This window comes from Ovis canadensis, chromosome 21, assembly GCF_042477335.2.
Source record: "Ovis canadensis isolate MfBH-ARS-UI-01 breed Bighorn chromosome 21, ARS-UI_OviCan_v2, whole genome shotgun sequence".
NCBI lineage: Eukaryota > Metazoa > Chordata > Mammalia > Artiodactyla > Bovidae > Ovis > Ovis canadensis.
In genome coordinates, this window is record NC_091265.1 from 64,273,567 (window position 1) to 64,299,144 (window position 25,578).

Sequence of the window (25,578 nt, forward strand, 5' to 3'; positions counted from 1 at the left end):
AAGACTCTTGAGAGTCCCTTGGACTGCAAGGAGATCCAACCAGTCCATTCTGAAGGAGATCAGCCCTGGGATTTCTTTGGAAGGAATGATGCTGAAGCTGAAACTCCAGTACTTTGGCCAGCTCATGTGAAGAGCTGACTCACTGGAAAAGACTCTGAGGCTGGGAGGGATCAGGGGCAGGAGGAGAAGGGGACGACAGAGGATGAGAAGGCTGGATGGCATCACTGACTCGATGGACGTGAATCTGAGTGAACTCCGGGAGATGGTGATGAACAGGGAGGCCTGGCGTGCTGCGATTCATGGGGTCACAAAGAGTCGGACACAACTGAGCAACTGAACTGAACTGAGAATAAGACAAAAAGAAAGGGTCTGAGAAAATTATTGAAGAGATTATAGTCAAAAACTTCCCTAGCATGGTAAAGGAAATGATAAACCCAAAGAGAAACACACCGATATACATACAAATCAAATTAACACAGATTGAACACAAATAAAGAATATTAAAAGCAGCAAGGGAAAACAAACAATTCACATACAAGGAAAACCCCACAGAATTAACCGCTGATCTTTCAGCAGAAACTCTGCAGGCCAGAAGGAACAGCAGGATATATTTAAAGTACTGAAAAGGAAAAATCTACAACCAAGATTATGCTACCTGGCAAGGATCTCATTCAAAACTGATGGAGAAATCGAAAGCTTTACAGACAAGCAAATACTAACAGAGTATTTAGCACTGCCAAACCAGCTTTACAACAAATCTTAAACACAAGAGAAGGAAAAGACTTACAAAAGCAAACCCAAAACAATTAAGAAAATGCCAATAGGAAAATACATATCAATAGAAAGAAAAGAAAGAAAGTGAAGTCGCTCAGTCCTGTTCAACTCTTTGCGACCCTGTGGACTGTAGCCCGCCAGGCTCCTCCATCCATGGGATTCTCCAGGCAAGAATACTGGAGTGGGTTGCCATTTCCTTCTCCAGAAAAATATGGAATGCTTCACGAATTTGCGTATCATCCTTGTGCAGGGGCCATGCTAATCTTCTCTGTATCATTCCAATTTTAGTATGCCGAAGCAAGCACAATATATCAATAATTACTTTAAATGTAAATGAATTAAATGCTCTAACCAAAAGACACAGACTGGCTGAATAGATACAAAAACAAGATCCGTACATACGCTGTCTACAAGAGAACCCGCTTCGGACCTAGAGACACATACAGACTGAAAGGGAGAGGATGAAAAAAGGTATTTCCTACAAATGGAAATGGAAAGAAAGCCAGAGGAGCAGTTCTCACAACAGACAAAACGGACCACAAAATAAGAATATTACAAGAGATAGGGAAGGACACTACATAATGAACAAGGGATCAGTCCAAGAAGACAATTGTGCACCCAACACAGGAGCACTCCAATACATTAAGCATACGCTAACAGGCATAAAGGGGAACTGATAGTAACACAGTAGTAACCCAGGACTCTAACACTCCATGTACACCAACAGACAGATAACCAAAACAGAAAATAGGGAAACACAAACCTTAACTGACACACTAGACCAGACAGACCTAACTGATATCTTCAGGACGCTCCAACCAAATACAGAAAAACACACTTTCTTCTCAAGTGCACAGGGAACATTCTCCAGGACAGACCACATCTTGAGTCACAAATCAAGCCTCAGTAAATTTAAGACAATTGAAATTGTATCAAGCATCCTTTTTGACTACAACTCTCTAAGACTAGATAACAATTACAGGGGGAAAAAAAAAGCTGTAAAAAACACAAACATATGAAGATTAAATAATACAGTTCTAAATAACCAACAGGTTACTGAAGAAATAAAGAGGGAAATAAAACAATTCCTAGAAACAAATGACAATGAAAACACAATCACTCAAAACCTATGGGCTGCAGCAAAAGCAGTTCTAATAGGGAAGTTTATAGCCATACAATCCTACCTCAAGAAACAAGGAAAATAACTAACAGACGTCCCAACTTTATACCTAAAACAACTGGAAAAAGAAGAGCAAAAAAACCCCAAAGTTAGTAGAAGGCAAGAAATCATAAAGATGAGGAAATGAAGGAAACTATGGTAAAGACTGATAAAACTAATAAAGCATTACTTTGCCGACTAAGGTCCGTCTAGTCAAGGCTATGGTTTTTCCTGTGGTCATGTATGGATGTGAGAGTTGGACTGTGAAGAAAGCTGAGCGCCAAAGAATTGATGCTTTTGAACTGTGGTGTTGGAGAAGACTCTTGAGAGTCCCTTGGACTGCAAGGAGCTCCAACCAGTCCATTCTAAAGGAGATCAGTCTTGGGATTTCTTTGGAAGGCCTGATGCTAAAGCTGAAGCTCCAGTACTTTGGCCACCTCATGCAAAGAGTTGACTCATTGGAAAAGACTCTGATGCTGGGAAGGATTGGGGGCAGGAGGAGAAGGGGACGACCAAGGATGAGATGGCTGGATGGCATCACTGACTCGATGAACGTGAGTCTGAATGAACTCCGGGAGATGGTGATGAACAGGGAGGCCTGGCGTGCTGAGATTCATGGGGTCACAAAGAGTCGGACACGACTGAGCGACTGAACTGAACTGAATAAAACTAAAAGCTGGTTCTTTGAGAAGATAAACAAAACTGACAAACTATTAGTCAGATTTATCAAGAAAAAAAGAAGAATCAAATCAACAAAATTAGAAATGAAATAGGAGAGGATACAACAGACAGTGCAGAAACACAAAGGTTCATAAGAGACTCTACCACAAGCAACCTAGTGCCGGTAAAATGGATAACCTGGAAGAAATGGACAGATCCTTAGAGTTCAGCCTTCCAAGACGGAACCCAGTAGAAATTATGAACAAGCCACATGCAAGCCCTGCAATTGAAACTGTGATCAAAAATCTCCCACAAAACAAAAGCCTAGGGCCAGATGGCTTTACAGGCAAATTTTATCAAATGTTTAGAGAAGTGTGGATGCCTATGCTTCTGAAACCCTTCCCAAAACCTGCAGAGGAAGGAACACTTTCAAACTCATTCTACAAGGCCACCATCACCCTGATATAAAGGAATCACAAAGAAATGATAGGCCAGCAGCACTGGTGACTGTGGATGTGAATATCCTCCACATAATCCTACCAAACAGAAGCCAACAACACACTGGAAAGCTTATACACCATCATCAGGTTGATACAAGAATTCTTGTATAGCTGTTCTAATATTCTTATATTCCTGTTGATACCAGGGATACAAGAATTCTTCAATATACACAAATCAATCAATGTCATACACCATGCTAACAAACTGAAAGATAGAAAACCATATGATAATCTCAACAAATGCAGAAAAAGTTTTCAACAAAATTCAATACCCATTTATGAAAAAAAAAAAACTCTTCCAAAAATGGGCAGAGAAGAAACCTACCCCAACATACTAAAGCCATATACAATAAGGTGGCCTCCCTGGTAGCTCAGCTGGTAAAGAATCCACCTGCAACCCTGGTTCAGTTCCTGGGTTGGGAAGATCCCCTGGAGAAGGGACAGGCTACCCACCTCAGTATTCTTGGGCTTCCCTGGTGGCTCAGCTGGTAAAGAATTCGCCTGCAATGTGGGACACCTGGGTTCAATCCCTGGGTTGGGAAGATCCCCTGAAAAGGAAACGGCTACCCACTCCAGCATTCTGGCCTGGAGAATCCTGTGGACTGTATAGTCCATGGGGAAACCCACAGCAAACATTATTCTAACAGTGAAAAACTGAAAGCGCTTCCTCTAAGATCAGGAACAAGACAAGGTGCCCACTCTTGCCACTATTATTCAACATAGTTTGGAAGTTCTAGCCGTGGCAATCAGAGAAGAAAAAGAAATTTTAAAATCCAGATCGGAAAAGAAGTAAAACTCTCACTGTTTGCAGATGACATGATACTATACACAGAAAACCCTAAAGATGCTCTCAGAAAATTACTAGAACTAATCAGTGAATTTAATAAAGTCTCAGGATATAAAATCAATACACAGAAATCACTTGCATCCTATACACTAACAATGAAAAATCAGAAAGAGAAATTAAGGACTCAATCTCTGTAAACAAACTCTGTTTTCACAGCAACAGAAAGAATAAAAGGGAATAAACGCACCTAAGGAGACAAAAGAGCAACTATACAAAATGCTGAAATCAAAGATGACATAAACAGATGGAGGGGTATTCCATGACTACACACTCAGACCACCTGAGAGCTTGAAAAAGAAAAATCAATGCCTGGTCCCACCCCAGGCTCATGAGGGGGTGAGCCTGGGCACCTGTATTTTTTTAAATTTATTTTTGGGTGCACTGGGTCTTCACTGCTGTGCGTGGGCTTTTTCTAGTCGCGGCAAGTCGGGTCTACTCTCTAGTTGCAATGCATGGGCTTCCCGTTGCAAAGGCCTCTCTTGTTGCAGCTCGTGAACTCAGCTCCTGGGTTGGAAGAATCAATACTGTGAAAATGACTATACTGCCAAATGCAATCTACAGATTCAACGCAGTCCCTATCAAATTACCAATGGCGTTTTTCACAGAAGTAGAACAAAAGATTTCACAATTCATGTGGAAAGACAAAAGACCCTGAATAGCCAAAGCAATCTTGAGAAAGAAGAACAGCGCTGCAAGAATCAACCTCCCCAACTTCAGACAATACTACAAAGCTACAGTCCTCAATAAAGTGTGGCACCACCACAAAACCAGAAATAGAGACCAACGGAACAAGACAGAAAGCCCAGAGATAAACCCACACATCTACGGGCGCGTTATCTTTGACAAAGGAGGCAAGAATATACAGTGGAGAAAAGATGGTCTGTCCAATAAGTGGTGCTGGGAAAACTGCACAGTTACATGTAAAAGGATGAAATTAGAACACTTCTTAATACTATACACGAAGATAAACTCAAATGGATTAAAGACCTAAATGTAAGACCAGAAACTATAAAACTCTTAGAGGAAAACATAGGCAAAACACCCTCTGACATAAGTACCAGAAAGATTGCCTATGACCCACCTCCTAGAATAATGGCAATAAAAGCAAAAATAAACAAACGGTATCTAATCACACTGAAAAACTTTTGCACAGCAAAGGAAACTAAATAAGGTGAAAGGACAACCCTCGGAATGGGAGAAATTAATAACAAATGAAACAACTGGCAAAGGATTAATCTCCAAAATATATAAGCAGCTCAATATCAGAAAAACGAACAACCCAATCAAAGAGTGGGAAGAATACCTAAACAGACATGCCTCCAAAGAAGACATACAGATGGCTAATAAACACAGGAAAAGATTCTCAACATCACTCATTACTAGAGAAATGAAAATCAAAACTACATTGAGATATCACTTCACACCCTTCATCAGAATGGCCATCTTCAAAAAATCTACAAACAATAAATGCCGGAGAGGGTGTAGAGAAAAGGGAACCCTCTTGCACCGCTGGTGAGAATGTAAACTGATACAGCCACTATGGGAGAAAATGTGGAGATCCCTTAAAAAACTAGGAATAAAGGACCACATGACCCAACAATCCCACTACTGGGCATACACTCTGAGAACAACATAACTGACAGAGACACACGTATCCCAGTGCTCATTGCAGCACCTGCTACAGGTGGCCAGGACACGGAGGGCAGCACAGACGTCCATCGACAGGTGAATGGGCACAGCAGCCGTGGCACAGACACGCAACGGGCATTTCTCAGCCATAGAAAGGGATGCATTTGAGTCAGTGCTAACAAGGTGCATGAACCTAGAGTCTACTCTACAGAGTGAAAGAAGTCAGAAAGAGAAAAATAATATCATATATTATGCATATATATGGACTCTATTAAGATGGTACTGGGTTCAATCCCTGGGTCGGGAAGATCCCCTGGAAAAGGCAATGGCAACCCAAGCCAGTATTCTTGCCTGGAGAATCCCACGGATGCAGGAGCCTGGTGGGCTACAGTCCACAGGGTTGCAAAGAGTCAGACACGACCGAGCCACTTCACTACTAAGGTGGTCCTGATGACCCTATCTGCAGGGCAGCAGCAGAGACACAGGCAGAGAGAAAAGACTGTGGACACGGGGAGGCGGGGGAAGGAGAGGGTGGGACGGACGGAGAGAACAGCCTGGAAGCAGACACATCACCATATGCAAAACAAACAGCCAGTGGGAATTTGCTGTATGACTCAGGGAGCTCACATCGGGGCTCTGTGACAACCTAGAGGGCAGGGATGGGGTGGGGGTGGAAGGGAGGCTCAACAGGGAGGGGACATGTGTAAGCCTATGGCTGATTCATAACGTGTGGCAGAAACCAACACAATATTGTACAGCGATTATCCTTCAATTAAAAACAAATAATTAAAAAAAATTTCTTAAAGTAGGATCACAGAAGACCACGGGGATAAAACTGAGGGAATCTCCAGGAGGGAGAACAAAAAGGCAAAGAGGTGGAAAACGAGAGAGAAGGGCTAACAGCTAACAACACAACCGAGAGCAGTGCAAGCGCTGCACAGCCAGACTAAAGCAAGCTCCGGAGCAGAAGTGCACATAACGGGGTGCGGGGCTCATCCTCCCGCCGCCTCACAGCCCCCCGGCGTCTGGGCCCAGATGTCCTTCAGAAGGACACCAGGCCCTGGGGCCCGGGCCCAGCCTAATGACCTCACCCTGCTCCTCGGCAGAGAGCTTGAGAGCTGTGGCTCCTGTCTTTACTGGTTGGAACAACCCACCTCCGGGAAGCCAGCTCCCACGTGAGAAGTCCACCGACCCGAGCCCCGGAGAGCCACGCGCGACACAGGGACCACATTCTGGAGGGGGCGAGAGTACCACCAGCTCATCCGTGTCCAAAAGCCCAGCCCAGAGAGTCACGAGCAAGAAAAAAGGCTGCTGTTTAAGTTCCGAAGTTTCAGGGTTGTTTCTCCAGCAGCGGTGGATGACCTGAGAACATTCTAGGTCTACTTCTTGGCTAGACTGGAATTTGCTCCAAGGGAGGAGGGTCAAGTCTGCTAACTGCTGAGCAGTGCTGGGCACGGCCTTTAACTCATGTGTGTTCAGAGAACACGCCAAGGCTTCGACAGACATCACGTCACCTCCATAAGCTGCCGCAGGGACCATCAGCAGCGGGGTAGGAGCTGCATCAAAGCATCTTCAGAACAGGAGCAGAGCACCCCTCCCCATGCCGGGCCCCCAGACTCCCTCCCCGTCCTGAACCATCATGAAGGCCCAGAAAAGCCCCCACGGCTCTCCACCCACTCCCCCGAGACATGTCCCCGCCCCGACCCCTGCAGGCTGAGGGTTTCCAACCAGGGCCCACATGGGTCCTCCAGGGAGGGAGGCGTCTTTGCAAGGCAACAGGAAAACACACTTGTTACTGCTGATGCACGAGAAGGTACAGGCACGTGAATAACCGACAGAGAGAGATCACCGTGGCCGCATGAACTGCCTTGGCAACCAGGTAGAGCCGCGGAGAGCACGGCGCTCAGGAGTCTGGAGGGGCCGGGCTCGGGGCCGGGAGGCACAGTGCTGGTGCCCAGGGTGTCGTCTGTACCCCCATCAGAGCCTTGCCCACTCTCGAGACTGTGGATAGATGTCACCAGACAGAGCTCGGGTCCATCCGGTCTCCTGGGGACCCTGAGCTTTTCTCTAGCAGGAGGGGGGTCACCACCTTACTCCATCAAGTGGTGGGTCAAGGCAGGCGGGGGTCCTCGGAACACGGCTCCCACCTGGATGAAGGCTGAGCCCCCGGAAGCTGCCAACCATGGGGCACTGAGCCCTCGGAAGCTGCCAACCATGGGGCATGCCTGCTAAGACCAGGGCCAGTCACCATGGACAAGCAGAGGTGGACGAGGTCTCCAGTCCTGAGCACAAGACGCTCGGGCTGGGTGGCAGAGGCAGCCGTCAGCCATCCGCCCTCCCCACCACCTCGTTCTGGCTCCTGCTCCCGAGCCTCCTCCTGACCTTTGCGTTCCGTCTCCTGCCAGATGCCCCAATGGTTCCTAGGGCTTCCCAGGCACCGTCCACCCCCCACTGCCACTGACGAATCTCACCCCCCATTCAGCAGTGTTCACCCAGTGCCTGGCATCATGGGTGGGCTGTGAGTGTGCATGGAAGTGACAGCGCACACAGACGTGGTAGCACCCGTCTTAACACCTGAGCCCTCTGGCGCCAGGGAGGGCGAGGTATGTGTCCAGCGCTGCACAACTGAGGCGCGGACACTGACCCAGATCTCCCTTCCGAATCCTTGACTGCTGGGCCTCTGCTTCTCTGGGGAGACACACGAAGCAGGATAAGGCCTGGGGTTCCTCCACTGAACAGACTTCAACGCCCAGAGCCCGGGGGAGGGGCTGGCTGCCTGGTCATACAGACAAGAAAGCGGGAAGCAGAGCCTGGAGCAGGGCAGGGAAGGGCCAGGCCTGTCCAGCAGGGCAGCTCTCTGTCCCCGCCCAGCACAGACCTCGTCTGCCAAGATGCTGCAAGGGGTCGGCCATAAGCCCCGGGACAGCAGATGTGGTCCGGGTGGGGCCCACAGGCGCACGCGGCGAAGGGATGAGGCCAGCAAAGCTGAGTCAGCACCACCCACCGCTGCTGTTTCTCCGGTCCACGCTCTGGTCCCAGCCAGCCGATGGCCCCTTCCGCACATTAGAGAAAAGCCTCGTCAACACCACAGGCAGGCGCCCGCGGTCACACTCCGGAAGGCTGTGTGCCCCCCGCCTTTAATCAACAACCAGGCCCTGGGGGTGGGGGTCAGGACTCAGTGAGGGAGCCCCAGGGGCCAGGATGTCAGCGGGGACAAGGGAGGTCTGAGCCACCTCTCCAGGGAACGGATGATGCATGCATGATGCGTGGCCGCCGTCCGCCGCTGAGACAGTGGAACCCGCGGGTGGTCGACGGTTCTAGAGCAAGTGTGGCCACCACCCTCCCTGGCGGCGGGGCTGAGACAGCCCCTCAAGGCATCGCCCCTCCCCGACCGTGGATGTCCAGGCAGCCAGACATGCCTGTAGTACTTGTCAGAACACGGGACAGGAGATGCCCAGGGACAGGGAGACAGCTCCGGCCTTCAAGCTGGACAGAGCTGACCTCCCCAGCCTCGGCCAGGTGGCCGGAGAGAACCTGCCATACCATCTTCAACTGTAAGGTGGGGGGCCAGACCCGATGGTACTGGAGAAGGCAAGAATTTTTTTAAAAATGTATGCAAACGTGCTCAGCACTGCTAGTACTCACTGAGTAATTGCGATTTAATTGCAGGTGAAGTGAAGCTGTGTATATCTTCCCAGTCGGCTCCATTTTCGTGTGAGACCGCTCCGGCTGTAACAAAGCCCACAGCCTGGGCGGCTCAAATACCGGACCATTTCCTCCTGGTCCTGGAGGCTGAAATCCCAGACCCAGGTGTGGGCGGGGCTGGTTGTCCTGGGGCCTCTCTCCTGGGCGTGCAGATGGCTGTCTCCTCCCCTCACAGGGTCGTCCCTCTGTGTGTGTCTGTATCCTGACCTCCTCTTCTTGTAAGGACACCAGTCCTATTATATATGACCACCCATGTGACCTCACATCACCTGGACCATCTCTTCAGAGGCCCCATGGGGTCACAGAGTTAGACACAGCCTAGTGACATGCACCTCTCCTAACAAAGGAAGACGTTTAGAGAAAAGGAACAGTGCGATGCCAAATGAGGAGACAAATCGGCAAGCAAAAAAACTGTAGAGACAATGGCCTGGAAGACAAGAGTTCAGGTACAACCCATATGATAACATCACTCGTGCAGCGCTGCCATGAACCTACACACACCTTGTTGCCGTTCAGTCGCTCAGTCCTATCCAACTCTTTGCGACCCCACGGACTGCAGCACGCCAGGCCTCCCTGTCCTCCACTATCTCCTGGAGTTTGCTCAGACTCATGTCCATCGAGTCGGTGATGCCATCCACGCATCTCGTTGTCTGGCGTCCCCTTTTCCTCCTGCCCTCAGTCCTTCCCAGCATCAGGGCCTTTTCCAGTGAGTCAGCCCTTCTTCCAATGTCTTGTATGTCACAATAAAGCCTTTTTTTATTATTCATTTCTCCTGTTTCATTATGTCCTTTTTAACGTCTCTCTTTTATCTTTTACAGCACAGTTGCCCTACGGCCCATCACTTGTAAGAAGAAAGTAGAGCAAAGATGCTTAAGGCAAAAGTACCGAGAACCACCTACAGGAACTCTCACTCCAGTCACTGGCTGGAACCCAGTGCCCCTGAATGGAACAAAACAATGCTGTGACCTCCCAAGCTGCCCCCTGGAACCCGAACCTTCACAAAGATGTCATAAATAAAGGGAAACTCAAGGCAAGGGTTAATGGGACTGGCTGCACCAGCTTAAATGGAAGAGCCTCGCCCTGATCAGGAAAATTACTTAATCAATCCACTTTTACACTTTCCGCCTTCAGTCATTACCAAGAATGTTCACTTACAAATGCAAATTGCAAGGAAATCTATACTCATTAAGGCTTTCTTTTTCTTGGAGTTTTTATCGAGCCATCAGGAGGCTATCGGCTCATAAAGGTGACAGAAAAAGCGAGACCCAGAGAAGGCAATCAAGCCTGCCTAATTAAGTCGTGTGCAGGGCGCCCGAGGAAACAGCAGAGCACCTCCTCCAAAATATTACACCTCCAGTGGGGGAAGAGGCTCCGCCAAAGGCAAACACCCACTTCAAACAAAAGCCATGTAGTTCACTCTTCTTTGCACGCGTGCTAAGTCACTTCAGTCGTGTCTGACTCTTGGTGACCCCATCGACTGCAGCCCGCCAGGCTCCTCTGTCCACAGGATTCTCCTGCAAGAATACTGGAGCGGGTTTCCACTTCCTCCTGAGAGGCATCTTTCCGACCCAAGGATCGAACCCCCGTCTCTTTACATCTCCTGCACTGGCAGGCAAGTTCTTTAACGCTAGTGCCACCTGGGAAGCCCTCACTCTTCCTTACTGCCTTAAAAAGCCTAGAGGACGGAGCCTGGTTGTTTGGAAAGTATTAGGAAAAGAGAAATAAAATCCCTCTCAAGGCGGCCTCATTAGGTGATGCTGAGAGATAACACCAGAGCAGAGGCTGTACCAAAGCCAGACACACTTAACGTCCAAGTCGCGCAAGCCGCTGGGATCAGACATGACGGTGACTCTCACGGGAGGGGAGCAGATTCCCCCTGGCGTTCCAGCGCACAGATCCCAACGCTGCTTCACACAGCCCTGCAGCAATCCCAAGTCCAAGGACTGTTTTTTGTTGTTGTTGTTGTCGTTGTTGTTTTTTTCCAGAAAGAGATGCCCATTCCCTGAATTTACCTACTGTCCACAGAGAGAGTCCATCCCCCAGAGTCAGACCTGAAGCAAGACTCCTCCTGACCCCACACCGCAGAAGGACCAGGATCGCCATCACATGGGAGAACTGAGCCGGGGAATACCGGCTCAGGTCAAAGGGCACCACCTGGCCATCAGGACCAGAGTCCCGGTCCAGCTGGGCGCCAGCATCCCCCTGGATGTTCTGTGCAGTGAGCTCTCTGCCTGGAGGTCCCCGTCCCTTTCCTGACCCCTTGGCACCTGCAGGAGTTTGCTGGGGCTGCTGAGACAAAGGACCGCAGATGGGGTGACATCGGACATCTCCTGCCTCTTGGCTTCGGGGCTGCACGTCCAAGACCGCTGCGTCAGGTTCCATGCGGGACCTGCCAGGGAAGGAGCCGAGGTCCCTCCCCTCCACCTGTGGACGGCCGTCTTCACGCTCACCTGGCTTGTCCCTGTGGGCACGTCCGTCTCCAAACTCCCCTGATTATGAGGACAAGAGTCACGCTGGATGAGGGCCCACCTGAGTGATCCTGGTTTACCTGAATCGCCTCTTGACAGCCCAGCTCCAAATACAATCACATTCTGGATTTGGAGAGGGGGTTGCTTCCCTGGTGGCTCAGATGGAAAGAATCCCTCTACAAACAGGGAGACCTGGGTTCGATCCCTGGGTCAGGAAGATCCCGTGGAGAAGAGAAAGGCAACCCACTCCAGTATTCTTGCCTGGAGAATCCCATGGACAGAGGAGCCTGGCGGGCTACAGTCCGTGGGTCAAATAGAGTCGGACATGAGTTGGCAACTAAACACTTTCTGGACACGGGGGTTAGGACACTAATGTGTAATGTGTGGATCTGGGTGACATAGCCCAGGCTATGACAGCAGTGTCCCTGGAGAGGCCAGGTCAAACGGCACCACCATTTCTGTGTTGCAGGGATGTCACCGCAGAGAGAGAACTCCAAAGCCTTATAACACGAAACAGATCTCCAGCAACTCAGGGTGGGGGGAATGGGCAGGGTGGGTGTCCAGACAGTTCACAGGCAAAGCTTCCCCAAGTGGCCCCCGAGGCTGCATCTGAGGCCTGTCTGCAGGTGCCTGGGCATCAAGCGCCCTAAGAAGCAGGCACCGAGGGAGTTGGCGTGGGCCCTGACTCCAGCCCGGCGCTGGGCAGTCAGGGCTGGGAGTTCACTCGGGGACCCTGCAGCCCCCACCCTCCACCTTCAGCTACCCACAAACCACCTTTGCTGTCAGGATCTCAGGCCCCAAAGCTGCTCACTCCCTGGTCGTCTTTGAATAACCTCTTTTTTAACTTCAAATTTTATTCAAAAAGGAAAACCAGAATCAAGCCAGTAAACACAACCTAACTGCTGGACCCAAAGGGCAGATGAGGGTGGGAGGGGGCTGATATCAAGGAGAGGCCTGGCCAGAGAGACACAGAAGAGTGCGGAACCCAGGCCCGGCAAAGCTGTAAGTTACACGCAGGTGCAAAGGACCCGAAGAAACGGCCATCAGGTGTCTTCAGAGCCAGGTTGGAAGCAATCAGAGGCTTGCTGCTAAGTCACCTCAGTCGTGTCCGACTCTGTGCGACCCCAGAGACGCCAGCCAGCCAGGCTCCCCTGTCCCTGGGATTCTCCAGGCAAGGACACTGGAGCGGGTTGCCATCTCCTTCTCCAATGCATGAAAGTGAAAAGTGAAAGTGAAGTCGCTCAGTCGTGCCTGACTCCTAGCAACCCCATGGACTGCAGCCCACCAGGCTCCTCCATCCATGGGAGTTTCCAGGCAAGAGTACCGGAGTGGGTTGCCATCGCCTTCTCCGAATCAGAGGCTTAAGAGAGCCAAAAGGAGTAAAAAGGACAAGTAAAAAGATACCAAAAGCACATAACCAGTATCACGCTGGGTTGGCCAAAAGGTTTTTTTGGGTTTTTCTTAACATTTTAAATCCGTCTGGGTATTTTGATAACATCTTAAATCATCTTAAAGTGAAATAAGGTTTCACTTTTATACCCTGGACCTGTTTACACTCGTCATCCCAGTCAAAACTGGCAACGGAATGGCAAGTGTAGTCATAAGACTTTGCACCCAAAGTATAATTTAAAAGAAAGTTAAAAAATGTCTAGAATGTTTCAGAGAATGTGAGTTTCCCAATTTTCAGTATAATTAGGTTACACTTTACTAATCAAAGTAATAAAAGAATGATTTTCATCCCTGAAACAGAATTTTTGTTAAAATTCATGGGCATTTGAGTTTGTAAGTGAGATCCCACTGTTATCAAAGGCCCATTTTTTTAATTTTTTGGCTGCACCCCACAGCACATGAAATCTGAGCTCCCAACCAGGGATCGAAGCTGCGCCCTCTGCACTGAAGGCGAATCTTAACAATGGACCACGGGGAAGTACCAAAGTCTCATTCTTCTTAAGGGATTGTAAAATCACCTCGATTCATAGAGAAGAGCCATAAATCAAATTCACAAGCTTTAGGAAAGCTAAGTCTTAGGGAATGTACATTGAATAAACTCAATATTGATTCTAAAATCACAAATAACTGAAGGTTCTCTTCGCTTCATGGGAAACCTTTGCTGGGGAAAAAGTAGGAAATTTTTAGGGGCAGACTGCTTGCCAACAAGGAAAGCCAGCTGTCCCCTGAAAATGCACAACCTCAAAGTTGAAAATTATAATTTATTTGGTGGACTTTCTGAGGACTTAAGTCCAGAAAAACAGCCTCTTAGATCACTGAGGGACTACTCTGAAAAGCTAACAGAGAGCCAGGTTACACAGGGGTTGTGGCAACAAAATCAAGCAGTTGGAACATAAGACGATCAGCTCAAGTTAATCAATTTAGCAGATTTCCCTGCACCGGAAGATGCAAGAGTCTGGGCTCACTGAAATCGCTCCTTTGATATGACCCTCAGCTGCCTGGAGCCAGCACCCTGGCCCCTCAGGGTGCACCGCCTGAGGTGACGACACTTTTGCCATAAAGTGCCGGGTGAAGTGTGAAATTCCGCTTGGGGAAAGGCAGCCCTGGGGCGCGCAGCTGCGGCCTGGGTTCCACACCCACAGGCCCCGGAGCAGGCTCATCCGGCCGGGCCATCACACCAGCACTGGCGATTACGGACCACTTCCCCGAACTCCACCCCACTGTTCTGCCTCGGGCACCTGCCCACCCCACCGCAGCCGACGTGGGGACCACGCTCCCTGTGCGTCAAGATCGGGAACCAGCCTTGGTACTGCCACGTGCTGTGTGACTTTGAGAAAGCCCCTCGACCTCTCTGAATATTCCGCCCATCACCTGTCACACGAAGCTGTAGTTCTTGTTTTCCTGAGTTCAGACAATCATCTGAGTTCTTCATCAGGCGATCCCTGCAGAGTCGCTTTATAAATTTCAAGTTCTGTTTCTGGCTAAAGCACAAAGGCCAGCCTGGAAGTCAGACTCAAATAAATGGAAATAGTTGATGAAAACGAGCTCTTATCCGGATACAAGAGCCTTGGCAACAAATTACTGTCCCTGAGTCAAAGCAGCCCGCATCTGCGGGTGGAAGCCTGGTGCCTGGACTGAACAGACTGGAGCAGGACAGGCAGCAGCCGGCCTGTGGACACTCCCAGCCACGGGGATGGCAGTTCACGCCATCCTTTCCCCCTGGCGGTCCTGCCCTGTTAAGAGGTGCTCCATGGAAGGAGGGGGCCCCAGGCAGCAACAGGTGACCCAGCTCCTCTGCATGGTCTCTGGGCAACAGCCTGCAGGCAGCGCAGCCTCAGGGGGAAGGGGGCACAGCGTGGCTGCCAGCGAGGGTCCCCAATGCCAGCCCTCCAAGGATGCCTCCAAAGCGGGTCGGCTCCCGGCGACGCAGCCAGGATGTCACGCCTTGCCGGGCGGAACTCCAACGCCCTGCGGCTGGAAGAGACAGCTGGCGACCCCGTCCAGGATAAGCAGACCTCGGGCGAGGGCTCCCCGTAACCGTGTTAATGGGAACGGTGTTGCAGGCACCAAAGATGCAAGGAAACAGCAAAAGTCTGGGGGTGGCAGTGGGGAGGCCTCTCCCCCTCCCCACAGAGAGAACGGCATCTCACTGCAAAACAGATTATTCTTCCTCAAGGCATGCACTTTTATTTTCTCATTCGTCCCTTTTTTTTGTTTTTTAGCAGTTTCAGGTTCACAACAAACTTGAGAAGAAGGGATGGAGACTTCCCGTGTGCCTCCCCCACCCCGAGGTACAGATCCCCCACCGTCGACGTCCCCACCAGAGCGGCCCACTGGTTACTGATGAACCCAGAGAGGCACGTCGTCATCACCCAGAGTCCACGGTTTAAACCAGGGCTCACTCTTGGTCTTGCATCTTCCGTGAGTTCGGACAGATGTTTAATGTATCCACCACTGCAGCATCACGGAGAGGATTTCCTGCCCTGAAAAGCCCTCCATGCTCTCTCTACTCACCCCTCTCCACACCACACTCCCACCCCTGGCAGCCAATGATGCTTTCACTGTCTCCACAGTCTTGCTTTTTCCAGAATTTTATAGTCGGAGCTGTATACTGCGGGCTTCCCTGGCGGCACAGTGGTAAAGAATCAGCCGGCCCACGCAGGAGACGCAAGGCTCAGGTTTGATCTCTGGGTTGGAAAGATCCCCTGGAGGAGGAAACGGCAACCCGCAGAAGCCTAGCAGGCTGCAGTCCATGGGGCCACAGATCCAGACAAGACTGAGCACACACACACACACACACACACACACACGCACACGCACACGCACACGCACACGCACATGCACACACACATACTGGGTAGCCTTTCCAGACTGGCTTCTTTCACACCGCGTAGCATTTAAGGTTCCTCCATGTCTTCCCGTGTGCGAGAGTTCATTTCTTCCTACTGCTGGATAATATTTCATCTGAAGGGCACCTCAGGGCTTCCAATTCCTGGCAATTATAAATGAAACCTGTGTTCAGGTTTTCGTGTGGACTGAGTTCTCACCTCTGGGTTAGTGCTCAGGAGCGTGATCGCTGGACACACGCTAAGGCTGTGTTTGGTTCTGTAAGAAGCCGCTGAATTGTCTTCTGCGGCAGCCGCAGCAGTGAGTTCCTGCTGCCCCACGCCCTCCCTGTATCTGACACTATCACTCCAGGTTGGGCCATTCTCCTAGGTGTGTGGTGGCATCTGGGGTTCGTTTTAGCAATTTTTATACGGAAATAAAATTCACCATTTAAAGAGGACAGCTCAGTGGTTTTCCGGTGTTTCGTATGAGCATCACCAGTGTCTAATTCCAAGCCATTTCTATCAGCCAAATGGAGACCCCCAAGCCCATCACATTCACTCCCCATTCCTTCCTCCTCCAAATCCCACCCCGGTCAACCCTGCCCCTCCCCACCGGGAACCGCACTGTCTCATTCAGGGCACTTCACGTAACTGCAGTCACACAGGTGAGGCCTCTCGCGTCTGGCTTCTCTCTCTCGGTGTAACGTTCCTGAGGTCCATCCGTGGTGCAGCGAGCGTCAGGGCTTCACGCCTTTCCGTGGATGAATGATATTCCCTTGTACAGATGGACCACGTGTGTTTATCCATTCGTCTGTGGGTGGCCATCAGTGTTTCTGTGAAGAGTCACACGTGTCCATGTCTCCTGGGCAGACACGTCTGACCCTGTGTTCCCGCCTCTTGGGTATGTGCCCGCGAGTGGAACCGCTGGGTCTGCCTAACTCCTTGAGGACCTGCAGCCTGCCCTCCTCCGTGGGCAATCACATTTTCCCCAGTTGCAACAGCCACTCTCTTTCATCAGTGGCCATTCAGTCTTTAACCCTCTGCTTATCCAATATCGCCCCCATCTTACCAATCAGGAGACAGAGGCATAAAGAGAGAGGACAAGTACCTAAACCAGAGAGCCAAGAGATGGCAGAACCAAGATGTGATGCTGGACCCAGAGTCCACTCTCCGAAATACTGCTGTGCGGTGACGGGTGAACACAGCTGGTCACGATCGTCCAGACCCTTGACGGGACTCCTGGGAGGGCACCTCTGAGCCCTTGAAATGTCCTCCTGAGAAGAGTGACTGCGTTTATATGAGGCCATGAGCCACACAGGTCATTTATACGAACGACATGGTTTATGGGGAGGGCCCCGGGCTTGATGGAGGGGCTGGAGACTAAGCTCAGCCTGCAGGTGGTCCACCATGCCTCTGTGACCGACCCCCAGGAAAACCCCAGGACTCCCTAATGCTCCCCGGGGAGGAATGCTGATTGGCAGCAGCTCATGTGTGCTGTCGCACAGGGCTTCTGGAAGAATCAAGTGTCGTTTGCAAGAGTCCTCTGGGACAGGATAGCTGGGAGCTGGCGCCTGGTCCCCCTGGACCCTGGCCCACGAGCCTTTACATCAGCTGATTTCACCTGTGCCATCTCTCTGTAACGAAGTGTGACTACATCGGCTTGGCTGAGTCCTGCGAGTCCTTCTGGAGAATCACTGAACTTGAGGGTGGTCTGAGGGCCCCTGAACAGCCGGTTCTGTAAGTGACTATAGCTCTCAGGAGCAGGGCTGCATGGATGAGGCGGGGAACCTGATACCTGTACCAGCAGGTAGGTCACCTGCATAAAAGCAAAACAGGTAAATCTAAAGAAAGAATCAAACACCACAGAGAGGAAATCTGGAGAAGCCTGCTCCCAGAGTAACCGGAGGACCAGGGCAAGCGCCCCGGCTTGCGGGCACGTTTCCTGGCTCGAGGCGGCCGCAGGAACAACGCCTCCCCCCACCCCCAAGGCAGGTAACGGGATCCGACTCGCTTCCCGTCTGCACTGCCCAGAACAACTGCCAACTCCCAGGTAAGGTGAGCCTGTGCGGGCAGGGACCCGGTTCCCATGGACAAGTTCTCAGGTGACGGGCTCCCCACGTGAAGATGAGGACACGGTGCTGCCCGCGACTCCAGACACACATGTGCATCACAGACACACACGGGGCGTCTGTCCCCCGCCAGCCACCGCGGCATTTTAGGGCAAGCCCCACCCAGGCTTCACCTGGACCCCTCAGCCGCGGCCTGATCAGAGACACAGAAGCAAGCCCAGGGGCGTGCTTCCCATCACACGAACTAGTTCGCTCCCTGGACACTGCCACGGAGCTACAGAGCCCGTCCTGGGCAAGGGGTGCAGGATACAGACACCACAGAGACCACACCTCCTCGGAAAGGGCGCCCTCTCCACTGCTGGTGAGGATGCAAAGAGAGGCAGCCAGCACGGAGAACAGTGCAGAGAGTCCTCAAAACCCAAAGTGGCCGCATGACCCAGCAACTGAGCTTCCTCTAGAAACAGAAATGACGTTATGATCCAGCAACCTCACTCCTGGGCGTATATCCGGAGAAAACTTTCATTCAAAAAGATACATGCACGCCTGTGTTCACAGCAGCCCTCTTCACAATAGCCAAGACGTGGAAATGACCTAGACGTCCATCAGCAGATGGGTGGATAAAGGTGTGGTACATATATACAGTGGAGTATTACTCGGCGCTAAAAAAGGAATGAAATTTGGGTCATTTGTAGAGACATGGATAGACCTAGACTCTATCATACGGAGTGAAATTAGTCAGAAAGAGAAAAACAAATGTCATACATTAACGCATGTTCGTGGAATCCAGAAAAATCGTGCAGATGAACCTAGTTCCAGGGCAGGAATAGAGACACAGACGTAGAGAATGAACTTGTGGGCTCAGCACGGGATGTGGGATGAGGTGGGAGATTAGGGCTGACATATATGCGCTGCTGCTGCTAAGTCGCTTCAGTCGTGTCTGACTCTGCACGACCCCACAGACGGCAGCCCACCAGGCTCCCCTGTCCCTGGGATTCTCCAGGCAAGAACACTGGAGTGGGTTGCCATTTCCTTCTCCAATGCATGAAAGTGAAAAGTGAAAGTGAAGTCACTCAGTCGTGTCCGACTCTTCGCAACCCCATGGACTACAGCCTACCAGGCTCCTCCGTCCATGGGATTTTTCCAGGCAAGAGTGCTGGAGTGGGGTGCCACTGCCTTCTCCTCTACCAGGCGTAAAACAGACAGCTAGCGGGAAGCTGCCGTGTAGTAAAGAACACGGAGCTCAGTCCGGTGCCCTGTGGTGACCTAGATGGGCGAGAAGGAGGGGTGGGAGGGAGGCCAAAGAAGGAAGGGATCCATACACACACATGGCTGATTCACTCCACTGTACAACACTGTAAACCAATTACATTCCAAAAAAATAAAAGGATGTGCAAAAAAAAATACCCAATGGGCCTGAACTACATTCCAACGTCCTAGTCGCTGGATTAAATATTACTTTGAATCCATTTCGTGACTATGAAACAGCTCTGATTGGTGGAACCGCTCTCTCTAAAAACATCCAGGGAGAATGAGCGCTGGAAGGCGCCTGTGTACCTGCCATTCGGGTGGAAGGAATAAATACAAAAGAGGAATAGGAGCGTAAATATTTAGAGAACGTGGAACAGCAGCCCTTCCTTCCATCCCCGGCTGTGTTTCTGACAGACAGGTAAATTGCCCTATTTTTCCATCCATGGCTACGGGACCACAGCAAAATTACAGAGACCGGCTGGCTTGCTACCTAGGCAAACAGGCAACAATCTGTAATAGAATAAAAATGTCAACAGTAAAAAACAAAAAAGAAAGAAAAGGGGACAATTTGCATCCATGCAAACACCTTGAGTTTTATTTCCAACCGTCCGAGATAGGAAAAACCTCTTTCGGCAGAAGGTTGATGTGTTTGTTCTGGTGAGCTACATTCTCTCTGACTTCTCCCTTGTTCCTTCCACGGAAAGGTGAAGTCAAGGAGTCACACGGCAGCTGACCCTTCCAGGAGAACTGGACCACAGGCTGGCATCAGCCCCCACCCAGCTAGGGCTTGTGTGAGACCCTCTGCTGGGTGCATCCCGGCTCTGTAGAACAGCAGGGAGCTCCAGACACCAGGCTCTCAATCGGATTCCCCCAACACAGCTCCTTGGAGCTGTTTCACAAAAACCATCTCCTTGTGAATCTGTGGTTAAACCCCAGAGTCACCAAACCTAGAAAATTCCTGACTTGGCAACATGACTTTTTTCTTCTGAAACAGATTGTTATTGGTGCTCTGTTGTTCAGCTGCTAAGTCATATCTGACTCTTCTGCGACCCCATGGACTGTGGCTCACCAGGGTCCTCTGTCCATGGGATTTTCCAGGCAAGAGTACTGGAGTGAGACACATATGCACTTACAGTCACGTGAGTATCACTTTACTTATACTCACTAACCTCTTGCTTACCAGGAAGCTGTCTCTATGAACCTCAGTAAATCCAGCCCCACCCTGAGACCAGATACTAACTCATTCCATAGGGTTACTTCCACTTGCTTGGCACAGGCTCAGAGGACGGGAGAGACCCAGCTTCTGCTGGGAGAACCCAGGACACACAGCCTGCTCCGCTCAGAGAAAACACCCTCCAACACCTCGATGCAGGCAAGCCGAGCGCCAAAGATCTCGCTCAGCAGCCTCGGGCCTGGAGGTAAAACTACCTCAGGGAACAGAGACAGCAAGGCGTGAGAACGTGCAATCAGTGCCTGGGATCCTCAGACACAGGACACACAACCTGGGGCCAGGGCGGGAGCCCCGCTGACCTGAGGGCTGGCCCGCTGCTCGGGGGCCAGGGTTTAGAGGCCTCCCAGGAGACTGCAGCCGCGGAGGCCTCCCTGCCCCAAGGAAGCTGAGCGGGGCTCCGTCGGGACAAAGCGCCTCTTTCCAGCTCTCCGGCCCACAGTCCAGCTCTCCGGCCCACAGTCCTGGACTCGGCGTGACACTCGCACATGTCACCAGTTCTTTTTGGAAACTCTTGGGGAAGATCTAACCCACAGGCCACACAACTCACTGGCTGTTCAGTTGCTCAGTCGTGTCCGACTCTTTACGACACCATGGACTGCAGCATGCCAGGCCTCCCTGTTCTTCACTGTCTCCCTGAGTTTGTTCAAACTCATGTCCATTGAATCAGCAATGCCATCCAGCTATCTCATCCTCTGTCGTCCCCTTCTCCTCCCGCCTTCAATCTTTCCCAGCATCAGGGTCTTTTCCAATGAGTCAGCTCTTCACATCAGGTGGCCAAAGTACTGGAGCTTCAGCATCAGCATCAGTGCCTCTAATGAACATTCAGGACTGATTTCCTTTAGGATGGACTGGCTGGATCTCCTTGCAGTCCAAAGGACTCTCAAGAGCCTTCTCCAGCACCACAGTTCAAAAGCATCAATTCTTCAGCACTCAGCCTTCTTCACGGTCCAACTCTCACACCCACACGTGACTACTGGAAAAAACCACAGCTTTGACTGGACAGACCTCTGTCCGCAAAGTAATAGGCTGTCTAGGTTTGTCATAGCTTTTCTTCCAAGGAGCAAGTGTCTTTTAATTTCATGGCTGCAGTCACCATCTGCAGTGATTTGGGAGCCCAAGAAAATAAAGTCTCTCACTGTTTCCATTGTTTCCCCATCTATTTGCCATGAAGTGATGGGACCAGATGCCATGACCTTCATTTCTTGAATGTTGACTTTTAAAACAGCTTTTTCACTCTCCTCTTTCACCTTCATCAAGAGGCTCTTTAGTTCTTTGTCACTTTCTGCCATAAGGGTGGGGTCATCTTCATGTCCGAGGTTATTGATATTTTTCCCAGCAATCTTGATCCCAGCTTGTGCTTCATCCAGCCTGGCACTTCTCATGATGTACTCTGCATAGAAGTTAAATAAGCAGGGTGACGATATGCAGCCTTGACATTCTCCTTTCCCAGTTTGGAACCAGTCCACTATTCCATGTCCGATTTTGGTGCTTGTTGACATGCATATAGTTTTCTCAGGAAGGTACAATTCAGCAGGTCTCCTGAGATCATGGAGTTGAGTAGACCATCACCTCTGTCCATATCAAAACAGTTACACAGTCTCAAGAACACTATAATTCTCAGCCATCACCTCCCAAACCCCCAGCCCCACCACGCCTGGCAACCACTCAGGACTTTCTATCTCTAGAAATTTGCCTTTTGGGGGGCATTTCATATAAAATGGAATCACATGCTATAGAACCATTCAACTCTCTTTTATCTCTTTTCTTTGACTCTCTTTTGCGAAAAGCCTTGTCCTTGGGCAAAGCTAGCACTGCCCATGTTTCCATGAATTCTACGCCTGAATCACCTCAAAATACGAGACTGTAATACACTTGAACCTCTCAGCATAGTGTCCATCTCAAAAAGGTTTTTGTTATGGGATTTCTCTGATGGTGCAGCGATTGAGAATGTGCCGTGCAATGCAGGGGACATGGGTTTGATCCCTGGTCAGGGAACTAAGCTTCCTGCATGCTGCAAGGCCACACACTGCAATGAAGCCCCATCACAGCCAAAATAATAATTAAGAAAAGGTTTTGTTATGTCCTCAGCTTTCACTGAGGTCAAACAGTATATGACAACTATTGGGGCGTTTCTGGTCAAACGCCAACTGAAGACACCACTTGGGAACATTCCTCCTAGACCAGAGCACTAATTAAGAAAACCTGTTCTCCAGGTGAACTCATACTAGAGAAAAGCGCTCGGCTAGCCCAGCTTTCCCTTTTCCCCCTGGCTCCCAGGAGGCTCAGAGATAAAACACATATGTGACTGCAAAGCCACGCTATTCATCCCAGGAGCTGGTCATAGCCTGATGGTTTTGGCAGAGTTGTAATGGTCTTTAACCCAATGTTAACAGTCCATGGAGTCCCGAAGAGTCAGACACAATGGAGCAACTAAGCACAGCACAACCCAACATTAAAGCAGAGTTCTCAGTGGGGCCTGCAGCAGAATCACTTGGTTAGTAAACTAACAAGGCAGATTCCTATTGAACCGGATGAGGCCTTAGAACCTGTGATTTCAACAAGACGTCCAAGAGTTCTCATTCCTTGGCTCAGGTTCCAAGTCAAAAGCAAAATAACACAGCCCTTTCCCTAGGACTGAGATGACCCATTTGGGTCAACAAACCCAGTTCTTCCTCATCCTCAATCGTCCTCACCCCTGCAGGGAGCATTGGTGAGCTGGCCCAGGTGCTGTGTGCAGGAGCTGTGGTAGACGCGGCCGGCACACACACGCGGCCGGGGGGAAGGGCTCCACCTGCCGAGATGACGAGGCGGCCCTTGACTGAGCGGTCTGGGAGGATCTACATGACAAGCACAACGGCCAGCACCGCTTTCGCGGGACCTCATGGCCTCCATCTCAGTCCTCAGAGGAGACCAGCAGCTCCCACGGAGACTCCGGTCCACCTGGACCCCTGCAGCCTTCTCAGCATCACACTCCAACCCCGGGGCTCTGCGAAGCCCGAGGTCATTCAGGCATCAGCTCTGCGGGTCCCCCTCCCGACTCGGAGGGATGTTTCCCTCCCCACCTTCTCAGTGGGCGACCAGGTCTATCGTGGTTGGAGGAGGCGGGGGGCAGAGGAGCAGAAGGAAACCCAAGCGCGCTGGGCTCTCCCCCACACTGGCCCCGGGACGCCCGAGGGTGCAGCTGTGTCCTGTGCAGCCCCTGGGGGCTGGGGGCCGCGGTCTCAGAGAGCGTGCAAGGGTGCAGACGGGGAACCCTCCTGGGAGGTGGGGTCTCCGGACAGTCAAGGGGTCGGGAACCAGGAGGGGAGGCGCAGAGAGCAAACGTGAGAACCACGCATCTGGGGTGGAGCCACTGGGCACGGGAAACACGCCCACGGACAGTGTGGAGCCACGTGCCGCCATGAGGGGTGGGCATGGCCTGGCAGGCTCCCTGACCCCTCAGGCCTCCTTGCTCCCTCTGTCCTGGTAAGATGTGAAGGTCCTGGGGTGGCCGGAGCAGAATGTACCCGCCCAGAAAGACCAAAGGCAGGAGGCGTGTGGGCAGGGCTTGGGGTGCCCACTGGACCTCCAGGCCTCGGAAGCGGGTGGAAGCTCTGAAAGCGGATGTTCGTGGGGGACACTCTGAATGTGTGAAACACTCGGGGCATTTCTGCGAGGCTCAGCAGTGTGCGCTCAGCGTGTGGACCTCCGGCTCAGTCTGGCCGAGAGCGGGGGTGCTCAGGGCCTTCTTAAAGGAAAGTAGTCCTGAATATTCACTGGAAGGACTGATGCTGAAGCTGAAACTCCAATACTTTCGCCACCTGATGCGAAGAGCCGACTCACTGGAAAAGACCCTGGCTCTGGGAAAGACTGAAGATGGAAAAAGGGGACGACAGAGGAACTGAACTCAACTCAACTGAACCGAACGCCTCTCCCAGCGGTTTGCCTGGGGCTGCGTCCTGCAGACAGTGACAGGGTGCTGGAAGTGCTGCCCACGCCAGTGCCAAGCCCACTCCCTAAGATCTCAGCTGGGCCACGGCGACCTGGGGAAAGGGCATCACGTCTTCCCGTGGTGACCAGCTAGCCATCAAGGTAAGCCTGTTCAAATCCTGAGCCCCAGCCACACACGAGGCCCCACTTCCCTTCCTCTTCACTGAAATGTGACCCTGTCCCCCGACCGCAGTGAAATCAGGATTCACGCGGTGTATGACCGTCCAGGGTCTGCTGTGACAAAGGGCCCCAGGCGGGGCTGCTCAGAGCGACACAAACATATCCTCTCCCAATCCTGGAGGCTGAAAGTCTGTAATCAGGTTCACGGGACGGAAATCCAGGCGTCGCAGAGCTGGCTCCCTCCGAGGGCTCTCGGGGAGGGGCCTTCCTGTCTCTTTCGGCCTCCAGGGGCTCCAGGTGTCCCAGCTCACAGCTGCGTCCCCCAGCCCCTGCCTTTACGGGTCTCCTCTGCTCAGACCTGCCTGTTGTAAGGCCTCTTGTGATGGCATTACAGGTCCAATGAGATAATCCTGGGTAACCTGTACATCCCAGGACCCTTAGGGTTCATGGTGAAGGACAGAGAAGCCTGGTGTCCGTGGGGTCACAAACAGTCAGACACAAGTTAGCGACTGAGCAACAGCTTCATGAAAATGCAATCTCTGAATTCGTTCAGGCTAGCACCGTGACTCACGGGTGAGAATTCACTGACTCGAAAAGACCCTGATGCTGGGAGAGACTGAGGGCAGGTACAGAAGGGGACACACAGCAGAGGATGAGATGGTCGGATGGCGTCACGTTAATTACCTGTGCATTAATTCCATTACCCTAAAGCGAAACCCTCTGCCGCCCGGTACGTAACATCCTGGCTGCTCCCTAAATCACCACCCGAGGGTCATTTTCCATGTTTTTCCATGGATCGCTTCCAAAGGCCTGAAACCCAGAATCCACACCGCTCTGCTACGTGATGACCATCTCCACTGCAAGGGGACGTGGTGGCCAGGACGGGGGCCGTGGGGCGCCCACGCAGGGGCATCCACGATGA

The 25,578-nt window shown here is 51.3% G+C and overlaps 1 protein-coding gene and 1 pseudogene across 4 annotated transcripts in view; both read right to left on the reverse strand.

The window, feature by feature from the left end:
• SHANK2 (SH3 and multiple ankyrin repeat domains 2) overlaps positions 1 to 25,578 on the reverse strand; it is a 554,755-nt gene that overhangs the window by 492,067 nt on the left and 37,110 nt on the right. The window lies entirely within an intron of this gene.
• Positions 980 to 1,077, reverse strand: LOC138427349 (U6 spliceosomal RNA; annotated as a pseudogene).